This window comes from Lycium barbarum, chromosome 5 (genome assembly GCF_019175385.1).
Source record: "Lycium barbarum isolate Lr01 chromosome 5, ASM1917538v2, whole genome shotgun sequence".
Classification (NCBI taxonomy): domain Eukaryota; kingdom Viridiplantae; phylum Streptophyta; class Magnoliopsida; order Solanales; family Solanaceae; genus Lycium; species Lycium barbarum.
This window is the reverse complement of record NC_083341.1, coordinates 75,996,896-76,011,728: the sequence shown is the minus strand read 5'-3', so window position 1 is coordinate 76,011,728 and position 14,833 is coordinate 75,996,896. Positions and strand designations below refer to the sequence as shown.

Genomic DNA, 14,833 nt, shown 5'->3' with positions numbered 1-14,833 from the left:
ATGAGTAAAACAATATGCATTACTTCATGTATGATTATCATTCAGATTCAGTTGTCTCATATTGATGTTATCCTCATATTACTGATGTTTCCTTTCATTATGTACGCCTCTTATACTCGGTACAATATTCGTACTGACGTCCTTTCTTCGGACGATGTGTTCATGCCCACAGGTAGACAGGGAGGAGAGCTTGGCCCAGGTCCTCAGTAGCTGTCAGCTATTAGATAGCACTCCATTGTTCGGAGGTGCTTATGGCTATTCTTTTGATGTACATTCATATATGCATATTTTGGGCATGACGGAGTCTTGTTCCGTCCATGTATTCATTATGTTAGTAGAGGCTGGTAGATACGCAGTGTGGGTTAGATGGTCTCACAAGATGTTTTCATATGTATGTATATTATTTTGATGGCCGAGAGGCAAATGTATATAAAGTATTTGTGTTTTGATTAAATATGATTTTCCTACAATTGGTATGAAAAATTGATAAAAGAGTATTAAATAAGCAAGATAAGCAGTAGAATGAGCGGTGCTCGGTAACTAGCTCCGGGTACCCGTCGTGGCCCCTAGCTGGGTCGTGACAGAAGTGGTATCAGAGCAGTTCGCCCTAGGAAGTGTCTACGAGCCGTGTCTAGTAGAGCTTTGTTTATGGTGTGTTGCGCGCCACGCTAATAAACAAGAGACTACAGGGCATTTAGGAAAATGACCATCCTTCTTCTCATGAATCGTGCGATAGAGCCATGTCTAGGATTATATCATTCCTAAAAGTGCGTTATGGTTTCAGAAAAATGCCGCCGAAAGGAAAAGCTACAGCTGCCCAGAAAGGCAAAGCTACGACGAAGAAGCGGGCAGAAAGGGAGCCTCCAGCAGGGGTAGAGGAAAGTGAATCGCAAAGTGAGGCTGTGCCCAATGTAGAAGAACAGGGAGGAGCCTCAGCTCCGATTCCTCCACCGGGTGCTTCGGGTCAACAAGTGTCCGAGGCTATACATTTATTGACGCAGTTGGTTGCCGCTCAGGCACAACGACAGAATGCGGGCCCAAGTGATCGTTCAGCTAGTACAAGAGCCCGTGATTTCCTTACCCTAAATCCTCCAGAATTTTTTGGGTCGAAGCCGGATGAGGACCCACAAGGTTTTATCGATGAAATGCTGAGGACGTTAACACTTATCCGTAACTTCGCGCTCCTTTATCCGTTTTGTGCGATTCTTTTTCTGATTTTAAGTATGTTTCCGTGGTAGCTTATTTTTCGAAAAACATATATTAAATAGAGGAAAATGAGCGTAGTCTGGATAAAAGAAGGGTTGCGACATGATGACTTCCCCGGGGGTCACCCATCCTAGTACTAATCTCGCCCAAGCGCGCTTAGCTTCGAAGCTCTGAAGGGATCCGTTGCGTTAGTGCTGGTATGATTGTATCCATCAGTCCTAGCGTTCTAAATTCTCTCAAACCCTTTCCTCTCCCCCCCCCCCCCTCTAAAAATAAGGAGCGTAAGTGCGAACCATTAAATACGCGTAACTTTGCGCTTCGTTATCCGTTTTATGCGATTCTTTTTTGGATTTTTTTTTTTTTTTTGAGATCTAGCTTATTTTCCCAAAAACATATATTAAATAGATGAAATGAGCGTAGTCCGGACAAAAGGAGGGATGAAACACGAGGACTTCCTGGGGGTCACACATGCTAATACTACTCTCGCCCTTTCGGAGTTCTGATGGTATCCGGTTCATTAGTGTTGGTATGATCACATCCATCAGTCCTAGCGTTCTAAATTCTCTTTAACACTTTCTACTCGCCCCCCCCCCCCCCCCCTCGTTGTCTAAAAATAAGGAGCGTATTTACAAACCATTAGATACACGTAACATAGCGCTCCGTTATCCCTTTTATGCGATTCTTTCTTTTTTATTTCAATATTTTTCTGAGATCTAAATTATTTTTCCGAGAAAAATATATTAAACAGACGAAAATGAGTGTAGTCCGGACAAAAGGAGGAATACAACTCAAGTATTTCCCAGGGGGTCACCTATCCTAGGACTACTCTTGCCCAAACATGCCTAACCTCGGAGTTATGATGGGATCCGGCGCGTTAGTGCCGGTATGATCGCATCCATCAGTCCTAGCGCTCTAAATTCTCTTAAACCCTTTCCTTCACGCTCCGTTATTTGTTTTATGCGGTTCTATTTTTTTTTTTTTAGTATTTTTCCAAAATCTAGCTTATTTTTTTAAAAATATATATTAAACAGACGAAAATGAGTGTAGTCTGGAAAAAAGGAGAGATGCAACACGAAGACTTCCTAGGGGTAACCCATCCTAGTTCAATTCTCGCCCATGCACACATAACTTCGGAGTTCTAATGAGAACCGATGCGTTAGTACTGGTATGACCGCATCCATCTGTCCTAGTGCTCTAAATTCTCTTAAACCCTTCCCCTCCGCTAAAGAAAAGGCGCGTAAGTGCAAACCGTTAAATACGCATAACTTCACACTCCCTTATCCGTTTTATGCGATGCTTTTTTTTCATTTGAGTATTTTTCTGAGATCTAGCTTATTTTTCTGAAAGAAATATATTAAAAAGACAAAAATGAGCGCAGTCCGGACAAAAGGAGGGGTGCAACACGAGGACTTCACCGGGGGTCACCCATCCTAGTTCTAACCTTGCCCAAGCACGCTTGACTTCGGAGTTCTGATGGGATCTGGTGCGTTAGAGCTGGTATGATCGCATCCATCCGTCCTAGCATTCTAAATTACATTTAACACTCCCCCACCCCTCCGTTCTCAAAAAATAAGGTGCGTAAGCGCAAACCTTTAAATACATTACACGCCAACCTTTAAATACGCATAACTTTGTGCTTTGTTAACCCTTTTATGCGATTCTTTTTTTGATTTTAAGTATTTTTCTGATATCTTGCTTATTTTTCGGAAATAAATATATTAAACACACGAAAGGAGGGATGCCACACGAGGACTTCCCAGGGGGTCACCCATCCTTGTACTACCCTCGCCCAAGCACGCTTGACTTCGGAGTTTTGATGGGATCCGGCGCGTCAGTGCTAGTATGATCAAATCCATCAATCCTAGCGCTCTAAGCTCTTTTAAAACCATTCCCCCCCCCCCCCCTTCCCACCAAAAAAATAAGGCGCGTAAGTCCAAACCTTTAAATACGCATAACTTCACGCTTCGTTATCCCTTTTATGCGATGCTTTTTTTTTATTAGAGTATTTTTCTAAGATCTAGCTTATTTTCCCGAAAAAAATATATTAAACCGACGAAAATGAGCGTAGCCCGAAAAAAAGGAGGGATGCAACACGAGGACTTCCCAAGGGGTCACCCACCGTAGGACTACTCTCACCCAAGCATGCCAAATTTCGGAATTCGAATGGGATCCGGCAAATTAGTGCAGGTATGATCAAATCCATAAATACTAGCGCTCTAAACTCTCTTAAACCCTTTCCTCCATCCCCCCCCCCCCCCCTCCCTCTAAAAATAAAGGGCGTAAGTGTAAACCTTTAAATGCGCGTAACTTCACGCTCTGTTATCCGTTTTATGCGATTCTTTTTTTGATTTTAAGTATTTTTCTGAGATCTAGCTTATTTTCTGAAAAATTTATATTAAAGAGACAAAAATGAGCGTACTCCTAACAAAAGGAGGGATGCAACACGAGGACTTCCCAGGGGTGACCCATCCTACTACACCTCTCTCCCAAGCACGCCTAACTTCATTGTTCTATTGGGATGTAGTGTGTTACTGCTGGTATGATCGCATCCATCAGTCCTAGCGCTCTAAATTCTCTTAAATCCTTTCCTCCCCCCACCTCCCCCTTCTTTATAAATAAGGTGCGTAAGTTCAAACCTTTAAATATGCGTAACTTCGCGCTCCGTTATTAGTTTTATGCGATTCTTTTCTTGATTTTGTGTATTTTTCTGTGATCTAGCTTATTTTTCGGAAAAAAATACATTAAACAGAAGAAAATGAGCGTAGTCTGGGCAAAAGGAGGAATGCAACACGAGGACTTCCCATGGGGTCACCCATCCTAGAAATACTCTCCCCCAAGCACGTCTAACTTCGGAGTTCTGATGGGATGCGATGTGTTAGTGCTGGTATGATCGTATCCATTAGTCCTAGCGCTCTAAATTTTCTTAAACCCTCCCCCTCTCACTCTAAAAATAAGGCGTGTAAGTGCAAACCTTTAAATACGCATAACTTCGTGCTCCGTTATCCGTTTTATGCGATTCTTTTTTTGATTTTGAGTATTTTTCCGTGATCTAGCTTATTTTTCGATAAAAATATATTAAAAGATCAAAATGTGCGTAGTCCGGACAAAATGAGGGATGCAACACGAGGACTTACCTGGGGGTCACCCATCCTAGTACTACTCTCGCCCAAGCATGCCTAACTTTAGAGTTCTGATGGGATCCGGCGCGTTAGTGCTCGTATGATCGCTTCCATCAACCCTAGCACTGTAAATTCTGTTAAACCCTTTCCTCCCTCCCCCTCCCCCCTCCTTCTCAAAAAATAAGGCGCGTAAGTGCAAACCTTTAAATACGCGTAACTTCGAGCTCCGTCATCCGTTTTACGCGATTCTTTTTTTGATTTAGTAATTTCTCGAGATCTAGCTTTTTTTCAAAAAAATATATATATTATACAGACAAAAATGAGGGTAGTCTGGACAAAAGGAGTGATGCAACCCGAGGACGTCGCAGGAGGTTACCCATCCTAGTACTAATCTCGCTCAAGCGCGCTTAGCTTCGGAGTTCTTATGGGATCTGGTGCGTTACTACTGGTATGATCGCATCCATCAATCCTAGCGTTCTAAATTCTCTTAATCCCTTTCCTCCCTCCCCCCCCCCCCCCTTCTCGAAAAATAAGGTACGTAAGTGCAATCCTTTAAATACGCGTAACTTCGCGCTCCATCTTCCGTTTTACGCGATTCATTTTTTGATTTTTAGTATTTTTCCGAGAATTAGCTTATTTTTTGAAAAACATATATTAAACAGACGAAAATAAGCGTAGTCTAGACAAAAGAAGGGTTGCAACACGAGGACGTCCCGGGGGTCACCCATCCTACTACTACTCTCGCCCAAGCACGCTTAACTTCGGAGTTCTGATGGGATTTGTTGCATTAGTGCTGGTATGATCGCATCCATCAGTCCTAGCGCTCTAAATTCTCTTAATCCCTTTCCTCCCCCCCCCCCCCCCCCCTTAAAAATAATGAGCATAAGTGAAAACCGTTAAATACGCGTAACTTCGCGCTCCGTAATCCGTTTTATGCGATTCTTTTTTTGATTTTTAGTATTTTTTCGAGATCTAGCTTATTTTTCGAAAAACATATATTAAACAGACGAAAACGAGCGTAGTCCGGATAAAAGGAGGGATGCAACACGAGGATGTCACGAACCCACTAGGGGCCGTGACGGGTACCCGGGCTAACCACCGAGCACCACTCGTTCTACTACTCATCATACTCACTAAACGTTCTTTTATCTAGTTCATACTCAAATCATAAGAAAATCATCTTCCATTTGAGAACATAAATACTTTTATATACATAAGTCTTTGGGCTATCAAAATGATAATATATATATATATATATATATATATGTATATACAGTAGTACCCTCGTGAGATCATATCACCCACACTGCGTATCTATGAGCCTCTACTAGAGTGCTTGACATAGGGACGGGACAGGACCCCATCGTGCCCAAAATATACATACATACACAAAAGAATAATCGCGGCACCTCCGGAACAATGGAGTGCTCTCAAATCAGCTACTAGCTCCTATGAGGCTGGATCAAGATCATCTCCCTGTCTACCTGTGGGCATGAACACAGCGTCCAAAGAAAACGGACGTCAGTACGAACATTGTACTGAGTATGAGAGGCATAAGTAATAATAATAATACATCAATGAGAATAAGGAAGAATCAAATAAGGAGCAACTGTAACTGACCATCCATCACAAAGAAATGATGCATGCTGACTTACTTCATAATCGTCGTTATGTCATGTATGCATAAATGTATAAGTGTATAAGCTGCCCGTCCATATAGGCACGGTGTGATAGTAATTAACCTGCGTCCAGGCCTCCCGCGTCCGGGGTATAAGCTGCCCACTGCAGTGGTGTGTCTGCCCGTCCATATAGGCACGGTGTAATATCATCAACATATACTCATATGCATGTATAATAACTCAAAGATAGTATACTTTATCGAGGCGACCTAAGGTCGTGAACCCCCGATTCCATTATGGAACATTTATAAGTATTATGCCTCACCTTGAAGGAAATAGTATATAAGGTGAGTGTATACAATAAATGACATCATTAACTTCATGCTATTCTGCCTCACCTTGAAGGAAAATAATATATAAGGTGAGTGTATACAATATAAGACATCATTCACTTTATGGTACTCTGCCTCACCTTAAAGGAAATAATATATAAGGTGAGTTTATACGATATATGACATCATTAACGTTATAGGAACATCATATCATGAACTCTAGAATCTTTATACTTAACTCATCATCATCATTATTGAACTCATAATATATCTCTCATCTCATATGGCTATTCATGAACATGGGCTATTAGTTTTCCGAGATATAGAGGATTCATGAGGAAGAAGGAAGAATTATGCCATCGGATTCATGCCATAAAAAGAAAGGACTAGCCTCACATACCTTTTCCATTTAACTAATCTATCGCTCGCTTTTTCTCCTTCAATGCCCACGTTTCTACCTTCAAGAGAAGTCGCATGAACATTAGCTAATCGATTACTTAAACGTGCTTACTAAAGCTAAAGAAAATTGGGCAGCATTTCTTTTGTTTATACAACTTTTCCCATATTCTATATCAACTCTCAAACATTCATAACAACATTCACAATATAATAGACCACAATCATCATTCATCTACATTATCCGCATTTCACAATTCCTCTTCAATTTCTCCATAATTGTGATTATAGTTCGCTATTGCATTTTTTCATATATAATACTTATTCCGTGGTCTAAATGTCATTCACAATATATTTACAATCACAACATACCAATATCCATAATTCAATCCAAACCTTTACCCAACAATGTCACTATTCCCAAATTTATGACCCACTTTCTATATCTTTCTACAATCCATGTGTTCTTAACTTTCAACACCTTAAACAACCAATAATGATCATAAAACTCACCTTAGATGATGGATGAACAACCCTTGAGTGGAACTTCTCTTCTTGCACCAAAACCCTAACTTCACTCCCTAGAGAATGCTTGACTCAGATGGACCCTAGTAAGCTTTATGCACTGGACCCACTTGAATTCTTGATATTGATCTTAGCTTTCCTTTGAATTCTCGTATATGAAGTGTGTATGGAACCCTCTAGAATCTTGGAGAGAAGTGGTGAAGTGAGGAGAATGAATAAAATGAAGTGGGATCAAATTTAAATACTTGGAATAACTCAGCCCGTCGGGACTTATACGGACCACTTATACGGTCCGTATAACATTTCACGGGCCGTATAAGTGTCCGTGGTTCACCACCATGGAACACATAGTTGTTGTTGGGTTATACGGACCATTATACGGTCCGTATACCATTCCACGGGCCGTATAATGTGGTCGTGTAACTCACAGTTTTACCGAAGTTGTTCTCGTCGTTCCGTTTGATCTCCAATCCTTATACACCCTTCTTAACACTTGTTTAATACTTCATTAATGATCTAAACGTCCCTATAACTCATCCTCAAGACCTTACCAAACAATTCTTAATGCAATAATTTACGAAACCTTTCCTAAACCTCACTTATACTCCACTTATCCTTATCAATCCTTATTCCATCAATTCATATAACTTCAAGATCTTGACGTGCGCATTCTAAGACCACTAATTTTTCGTCTTATAGTCTTCAGAACTTTCTGTTATCCTTAAGCTCGCAGTGGTTCACTCACTACACAACGACATGAAATTTCCAAGGTGTAACAGAGGACTTCCCGGGGGTCACCCATCCGAGTACTACTTTCGCCCAAACACGCTTAACATCAAAGTTCTGATGCGATCCGGTGCATTAGTGCTAGTATGATCGCATCCATCAGTCCTAGCGTTCTAAATTCTCTTAAAACCTTTCCTCTTCCCCCCCCCCCCTCACCCCTCCCCCCCACCCCCTCTAAAAATAAGGAACGTAAGTGTGAACCTTTAAATACGCGTAACTTCGCGCTCCGTTATCCGTTTTATGCGATTCTTTTTTTAATTTTTGCTATTTTTTCGAGATCCAGCTTATTTTCCCAAAAACATATATTAAATAGACGAAATGAGCGTAGTCCGGACAAAGGAGGGATGAAACACGAGGACTTCCTGGGGGTCACGCATGCTAGTACTACTCTCGCCCTTCGGAGTTCTGATGTTATCCGGTGCATTAGTGCTGGTATGATCGCATCCATCATTCCTAGCGTTCTAAATTCTCTTTAACCCTTTCTACTCCCCCCCCCCCCCCCTCTACCCTCGTTGTCTAAAAATAAGGAGCGTAATTACAAACCATTAAATACATGTAACATCGCGCTCTGTTATCCCTTCTATGCGATTCTTTTTTTTATTTCAATATTTTTTTGAGATCCAACTTATTTTTCCGAGAAAAATATATTAAACAGACGAAAATGAGCGTAGTCCGGACAAAAGGAGGGATGCAACTCAAGTATTTCCTAGGGGTCACCTATCTTAGGACTACTCTTGCCCAAGCATGCCTAACTTCGGAGTTCTGATGGGATCCGGCGCGTTAGTACTGGTATGATCGCATCCATCAGTCCTAGCACTCTAAATTCTCTTGAAACTATTCCTTCCCCCCCCCCCCCCCCCCCAAGAAAAATAAGGCGCGTAAGTGCAAACCTTTAAATACACGTAACTTCACGCTCCATCATTTTTTTTATGCGGTTCTGTTTTTGTTTTTTAGTATTTTTCCGAGATCTAGCTTATTTTTCGAAAAACATATATTAAACAGACGAAAATGAGTGTAGTCCGGAAAAAAGAAGGGATGCAACACGAGGACTTCCCAAGGGGTGACCAATCCTAGTACAACTCTCGCCCAAGCACACATAACTTCGGAGTTCTAATGGGATCCGATGCTTTAGTACTGGTATGATCGCATCCATCTGTCCTAGTGCTCTAAGTTCTCTTAAACCCTTCCCCCCCTCTAAAGATAAGGCGCGTAAGTGCAAACCTTTAAATACGCGTAACTAGCACAAGCCTTTAAATACGCATAACTTCACACTCCGTTATCCGTTTTATGCGATCCTTTTTTTTATTTTAGGTATTTTTCCAAGATCTAGCTTATTTTTCGAAAAAAATATATTAAAAATACGAAAATGAGCTTAATCCGAACAAAAGGAGGGATGCAACACGAGGACTTCCCAAAGGGTCACCCATCCTAGGACTACTCTCTCCCAAGCATGCCTAACTTCAAAGTTCTGAAGGGATCCGACGTGTTAGTGCTGGTATGATCAAATCCATCATTCCTAGCGCTCTAAGCTGTTTTAAACCCTTTCCTCCCACTCCCACCCCGCCTTTAACAATAAGGCGCGTAAGTCCAAACCATTAAATACGCGTAACTTCGCGCTCCGTTATCCCATTTCTTTAATGTTTTTTTTTATTTGAGTATTTTTCTGAGATCTAGCTTATTTTTCCGAAAAACAAATATATTAAACAGACAAAAATGAGCGCAGTCCGGACAAAAGGAGGGGTGCAACACGAGGACTTCCCGGGGGTCACCCATCCTAGTACTCTTCTTGCCCAAGCACGCTTAACTTCAGAGTTCTGATGGGATCCGGTGCGTTAGAGCTGGTATGATTGCATCCATCCGTCGTAGCGTTCTAAATTCCATATAACTCTCCCCCACCCCCGATCTCAAAAAATAAGGGGCGTAAACGAAAACCTTTAAATACATTACACACCAACTTTTAAATACGCATAACTTTGCGCTTCGTTGACCCTTTTCTGAGATCTTGTTTATTTTTCCGAAATAAACATATTAAACAGACGAAAATGAGCATAGTCCGGAAAAAAGGAGGGATGCCACACAAGGACTTCCCTAGGGGTCACCCATGCTTGCACTACCCCCCCCCCCCGGTCAAAAAATAAGGCGCGTAAGTCCAAACCTTTAAATACGCATAACTTCGTACTCCGTTATCCCTTTTATGCGATGCTTTTTTTTATTAGAGTATTTTTCTGAGATCTAACTTATTTTTCCAAAAGAAATATATTAAACCGATGAAAATGGGCATAGCCCGGACAAAAGTTGGGATGCAACATGAGGACTTCCCAAGGGGTCACCCATCCTAGGACTACTCTCGCCCAAGCATGCCTAACTTCGGAGTTCGAATGGGATCTGGCAAACTAGTGCAGGTATGATCAAATCCATCAATACTAGCGCTTTAAACTCTGTTAAAGCCTTTCCTCCACCCCCCCCCCCCTCCCTCTAAAAATAAAGGGCGTAAGTGTAAACCTTTAAATGCGCGTAACTGCACACTCTGTTATCCGTTTTATGCGATTCTTTTTTTGATTTTAAGTATTTTTCTGAGATCTAGCTTATTTTCTGAAAAAATTATATTAAAGAGACGAAAATGAGCGCACTCGTGACAAATGGAGGGATGCAACACGAGGACTTCCCAGGGGTGACCCATCCTAGTACAACTCTCTCCCAAGCACGCCTAACTTCATTGTTCTAGTGGGATCTGGTGCGTTAGTGCTGGTATGATCGCATCCATCAGTCCTAACACTCTCAATTCTCTTAAATCCTTTCCTCCCCCCACCTCCCCCTTATTTATAAATAAGGTGCGTAAGTGCAAACCTTTAATTATGCGTAACTTCGCGCTCCGTTATCCGTTTTATGCGATTCTTTTTTTGATTTTGAGTATTTTTCCGAGATCTAGCTTACTTTTCAAAAACAAATATATTAAACAGAGGAAAATGAGCATAGTCCGGGCAAAAGGAGGGATGCACAAGGACTTCCTAGGGGTCACCCATCCTAGAAATACTCTTCCCCAAGCACGCCTAACTTCGGAGTTCTGATGGGATGCGATGTGTTAGTGCTGGTATGATCGTATCCATCAGTCCTAGCACTCTAAACTCTCCTAAACCCTGCCCCCCTCCCTCTAAAAATAAGGCGTGTAAGTGTAAAACATTAAATATGCGTAACTTTGTGCTCCGTTATCTGTTTTATGCGATTTGTTTTTTTGATTTTAAGTATTTTTCCGTGATCTAGCTTATTTTCCGATAAAAATATATTAAAAGACGAAAATGTGCGTAGTCCGGATAAAAGGAGGGATGCAACACGAGGACTTACCTGGGGGTCACCCATCCTAGTACTATTCTCGCCCAAGCATGCCTAACTTCCGAGTTCTGATGGAATCTGGTGCGTTAGTGCTGGTATGATCGCATCCATCAGCCCTAGCGCTCTAAATTCTCTTAAACCCTTCCCCCCCGCCCCCCCCCCCCAAAAAAAATAATGCTCGTTAGTCCAAACTTTAAATACGTGTAACATCGTGCTCCGTTATCCATTTCATATGATTCTTTTATTGATTTTCAGTATTTTTCCGAGATCTAGATTATTCTGTGAAAAACAATATATTAAATCGACAAAAATGAGCGTAGAACGGATAAAAGAAGGGATGCAACACCAGGACTTCCCAGGCGGTCACCCATCCTAGGACTACTCTCACCCAAGAATGCCTAACTTCGGAGTTCTGATGGGATCCGACGCGTTAGTGCTTGTATGATCGCATCAGTAAGTCCTAGCGCTCTAAATTCTCTTAACCCCTTTCCTCCCTCCCCCTCCCCCCACCTTCTTGAAAAATAAGGCGCATAAGTGCAAACCTTTAAATACGCGTAACTTCGCGCTCCGTCATCCGTTTTATTTTCGATTTTTAATATTTTTTCGAGATCTAGCTTATTTTCCAAAAAAATATATATTAAATAGAAAAAAACGAGCGTAGTCCGAACAAAAGGAGGGATGCAACATGAGGACTTCCTAGGGGGTCACCCCTCCTAGGACTACTCTTTCCCAAGCATGCCAAACTTCAGAGTTCTGATGGGATCCGACGCGTTAGTGCTGGTATGAGCTCCATTATCTGTTTTATGAGATTCTATTTTTGATTTTGTGTATTTTTCCAAGATCTAGCTTATTTTTTTAAAAATATATATAACAGACGAAAATGAGCGTAGCCTTGTCAAAAGTAGGAATGCAACACGAGGACTTCCCAGGGGGTCACCCATCCTAGTATTACTCTCGCCCAAGCACACCTAACTTCGGAGTTCTAATGGGATCCGATGTGTTAGTGCTGGTATGACCGCATCCATCAGTCCTAGCGCTCTAAATTCCCTTAAATCCTTTCCTCCCCAACCCCCCCCCCCCCTCCATTACAAATAAGGTGCGTAAGTGGAAACCTTTAAATACGCGTAACTTCGAGCTCCGTTATCCGTTTTATGTGATTCTTTTTTTTATTTTAAGAATTTTTTCGAGATCTAGCTTATTTTCCGAAAAACATATATTAAACAGAGGAAAATGAGTGTAGTCTAGACGAAAGAAGGGTTGCAACATGAGGACTTCCCGGGGGTCACCCATCCTAGTAGTACTCTCGCCCAAGCACGCTTAACTTCGGAGTTCTGAAGCGATCCGGGGCATTAGTGCTGGTATGATCGCATCCATCAGTCCTAGCCTTCTAAATTCTCTTAATCCCTTTCCTTCCTCCCCCCCCCCCCCCCCTCCCCTTCCCCTCCTCTCTAAAAATAAGGAGAGTAAGTGAAAACCGTTAAATACGCGTAACTTCGCGCTCCATTATCCGTTTTATGCGATTCTTTTTTTGATTTTTAGTATTTTTTTGAGATCTAGCTTATTTTCCAAAAAACATATATTAAACAGACGAAAACGAGCATAGTCCGGAAAAAAGAAGGGATGTAACATGAGTACATCCCGGGGGTCACCCATCCTTGTATTACTCTCGCCCAAGCATGCTTAACTTCGGAGTTCGGATGAAATCCAGTGCGTTAGTGCTGGTATAAATGCATCCATCAGTCCTAGTGTTCAAAATTCTCATTAACCCATTCCTCCCCGCTCCCCCCCTGGTTGTCTAAAAATAAGGCGTTAAATACAAACCTTTAAATAAGCGCAACTTCACGCTCCGTTATCCCTTTTAAGCAATTCTTCTTTTTTTTCCTTGAGTATTTTTCTGAGATCTAGCTTATTTTCCGAAAAACATATATTAAACAGAAGAAAACGAGCGTAGTCCGGATAAAAGGAGGGATGTAACACGAGGACTTCTCAGAGGCCACCCATCCTAGTATTACTCTCGCCCAAGCACGCTTATCTTCGGAGTTCGGATGAAATCCAGTGCGTTAGTGCTGGTATAAATGCATCCATCGGTTCTAGCGTTCTAAATTCTCATTAACCCATTCCTCCCCCCCGCCACCGGTTGTCTAAAAATAAAGGAGCGTAAGTACAAACCTTTAAATAAGCGTAACTTCACGCTCTGTTATCGTTTTTATGCGATTTATTTTTATTTGAGTATTTTTTCTGAGATCTAGCTTATTTTTCCGAAAAAAATATAGTAAACAGATGAAAATGAGCGTAGTCCGGACAAAATGAGGGATGTAACTCTAGGACTTCCAAGGGGGTCACGCCTCATAGGACTACTCTTGCCCAAGCATGCCAAACTTCAGAGTTCTGATGGGATTCGGCGCGTTAGTGCTGGTATGAACGCATACATCAGTCCTAGCCCTCTAAATTCCCTTAAATCCTTTCCTCCCCAACCCCCCCCCCCCCCCCCTCCATTTAAAAATAAAGTGCGTAAGTGGAAACCTTTAAATACGCGTAACTTTGAGCTCCGTTATCCGTTAACTTTGAGGACATCCTGGGGGTCACCCATCCTAGTACTACTCTCGCCCAAGCACGCTTAACTTTGGAGTTCTGATGGGATCCGATGCGCTAGTGCTGGTATGATCGCATCCATCTAGCGTTCTAAATTCTCTTAATCCCTTCCTTTCCCCCCCCCCCCCCCCCCCCCCGCTAAAAATATGGAGCGCAAGTGAAAATCGTTAAATACGCGTAACTTCGCGCTCTGTTATTCGATTTATGCGATTCTTTTTTCGATTTTTAATATTTTTTTGAGATCTAGCTTATTTTCCGAAAAACATATATTAAACAGACGAAAACGAGCGTAATCCGGACAAAAGAAGGGATGCAACACGAGGACTTCCCGGGGGGTCACCCATCCTAGTTTTACTCTCGCCCAAGCGAGCTTAACTTCGGAGTTTGGATGAAATCCAGTGCGTTAGTGCTGGCATAAACGCATCTATCAGTCCTAGCGTTCTAAATTCTCTTTAACCCATTCCACTCCCCCGTTGTCTAAAAATAAGGCGCGTAAGTACAAACCTTTAAATAAGCATAACTTCACGCTCCGCTAACCCTTTTATGTGATTTTGTTTTTTAATTTGAGTATTTTTATGAGATCTAGCTTATTTTTTCGAAAAAAATATATTAAACATACGCAAATGAGCGTAGTCCGGACAAAAGGTGGGATGCAACACGAGGACTTCCCAGGGGGTCACCCCTCCTAGGACTACTTTTGCCCAAGCATACCAAACTTTAGAGTTCTGATGGAATCCGGCGCTTTAGTGCGGGTATGATCGTATCCATCAGTCCTAGCCCTCTAAATTCTCTTAAATCCTTGCCTCCCACACCCCCCCGTTTAAAAGTAAGGTGCGTAAGTGCAAACCTTTAAATACGTGTAACTTTCTGCTCCGTTATCCGTGTTATGCTATTCTTTTTTTGATTTTGAGTTTTTTTCCGAGATCTA

At 41.9% G+C, this 14,833-nt stretch overlaps 8 non-coding genes and 19 pseudogenes across 8 annotated transcripts; all 27 read right to left on the bottom strand.

Moving 5' to 3' along the window:
- Positions 1-1,298: 1,298 nt before the first annotated feature.
- Positions 1,299-1,417, bottom strand: LOC132643326 (5S ribosomal RNA; annotated as a pseudogene).
- Positions 1,418-1,984: 567 nt separating this feature from the next.
- On the bottom strand, positions 1,985-2,103 carry LOC132643309 (5S ribosomal RNA; annotated as a pseudogene).
- A 164-nt stretch (positions 2,104-2,267) lies between these two features.
- LOC132643352 (5S ribosomal RNA) lies at positions 2,268-2,385 on the bottom strand (annotated as a pseudogene).
- A 213-nt stretch (positions 2,386-2,598) lies between these two features.
- Positions 2,599-2,717, bottom strand: LOC132642900 (5S ribosomal RNA). Its single transcript, XR_009583382.1, has one exon. It is a non-coding gene; the product is annotated as a 5S ribosomal RNA (ribosomal RNA).
- A 224-nt stretch (positions 2,718-2,941) lies between these two features.
- Positions 2,942-3,060, bottom strand: LOC132642889 (5S ribosomal RNA). Its single transcript, XR_009583370.1, has one exon. It is a non-coding gene; the product is annotated as a 5S ribosomal RNA (ribosomal RNA).
- A 228-nt stretch (positions 3,061-3,288) lies between these two features.
- On the bottom strand, positions 3,289-3,407 carry LOC132643304 (5S ribosomal RNA; annotated as a pseudogene).
- A 232-nt stretch (positions 3,408-3,639) lies between these two features.
- Positions 3,640-3,757, bottom strand: LOC132643395 (5S ribosomal RNA; annotated as a pseudogene).
- Positions 3,758-3,985: 228 nt separating this feature from the next.
- On the bottom strand, positions 3,986-4,104 carry LOC132643258 (5S ribosomal RNA; annotated as a pseudogene).
- A 214-nt stretch (positions 4,105-4,318) lies between these two features.
- On the bottom strand, positions 4,319-4,437 carry LOC132643134 (5S ribosomal RNA; annotated as a pseudogene).
- Positions 4,438-4,668: 231 nt separating this feature from the next.
- Positions 4,669-4,787, bottom strand: LOC132643226 (5S ribosomal RNA; annotated as a pseudogene).
- Positions 4,788-5,017: 230 nt separating this feature from the next.
- On the bottom strand, positions 5,018-5,135 carry LOC132642920 (5S ribosomal RNA). The gene has a single exon (XR_009583403.1). It is a non-coding gene; the product is annotated as a 5S ribosomal RNA (ribosomal RNA).
- Positions 5,136-7,964: 2,829 nt separating this feature from the next.
- On the bottom strand, positions 7,965-8,081 carry LOC132643369 (5S ribosomal RNA; annotated as a pseudogene).
- Positions 8,082-8,668: 587 nt separating this feature from the next.
- On the bottom strand, positions 8,669-8,786 carry LOC132643173 (5S ribosomal RNA; annotated as a pseudogene).
- Positions 8,787-9,015: 229 nt separating this feature from the next.
- Positions 9,016-9,134, bottom strand: LOC132643407 (5S ribosomal RNA). The gene has a single exon (XR_009583610.1). It is a non-coding gene; the product is annotated as a 5S ribosomal RNA (ribosomal RNA).
- A 239-nt stretch (positions 9,135-9,373) lies between these two features.
- LOC132643317 (5S ribosomal RNA) lies at positions 9,374-9,492 on the bottom strand (annotated as a pseudogene).
- A 228-nt stretch (positions 9,493-9,720) lies between these two features.
- Positions 9,721-9,838, bottom strand: LOC132643405 (5S ribosomal RNA). Its single transcript, XR_009583608.1, has one exon. It is a non-coding gene; the product is annotated as a 5S ribosomal RNA (ribosomal RNA).
- Positions 9,839-10,280: 442 nt separating this feature from the next.
- Positions 10,281-10,399, bottom strand: LOC132643256 (5S ribosomal RNA; annotated as a pseudogene).
- Positions 10,400-10,627: 228 nt separating this feature from the next.
- LOC132643245 (5S ribosomal RNA) lies at positions 10,628-10,745 on the bottom strand (annotated as a pseudogene).
- Positions 10,746-11,303: 558 nt separating this feature from the next.
- On the bottom strand, positions 11,304-11,422 carry LOC132643417 (5S ribosomal RNA). The gene has a single exon (XR_009583620.1). It is a non-coding gene; the product is annotated as a 5S ribosomal RNA (ribosomal RNA).
- Positions 11,423-11,647: 225 nt separating this feature from the next.
- LOC132643238 (5S ribosomal RNA) lies at positions 11,648-11,766 on the bottom strand (annotated as a pseudogene).
- A 451-nt stretch (positions 11,767-12,217) lies between these two features.
- LOC132642897 (5S ribosomal RNA) lies at positions 12,218-12,336 on the bottom strand. The gene has a single exon (XR_009583379.1). It is a non-coding gene; the product is annotated as a 5S ribosomal RNA (ribosomal RNA).
- Positions 12,337-12,567: 231 nt separating this feature from the next.
- LOC132642902 (5S ribosomal RNA) lies at positions 12,568-12,685 on the bottom strand. The gene has a single exon (XR_009583384.1). It is a non-coding gene; the product is annotated as a 5S ribosomal RNA (ribosomal RNA).
- A 245-nt stretch (positions 12,686-12,930) lies between these two features.
- Positions 12,931-13,048, bottom strand: LOC132643327 (5S ribosomal RNA; annotated as a pseudogene).
- A 230-nt stretch (positions 13,049-13,278) lies between these two features.
- LOC132642990 (5S ribosomal RNA) lies at positions 13,279-13,396 on the bottom strand (annotated as a pseudogene).
- Positions 13,397-13,863: 467 nt separating this feature from the next.
- On the bottom strand, positions 13,864-13,985 carry LOC132643362 (5S ribosomal RNA; annotated as a pseudogene).
- A 227-nt stretch (positions 13,986-14,212) lies between these two features.
- LOC132643205 (5S ribosomal RNA) lies at positions 14,213-14,331 on the bottom strand (annotated as a pseudogene).
- Positions 14,332-14,552: 221 nt separating this feature from the next.
- On the bottom strand, positions 14,553-14,671 carry LOC132643355 (5S ribosomal RNA; annotated as a pseudogene).
- Between the last annotated feature and the right edge of the window lie 162 nt (positions 14,672-14,833).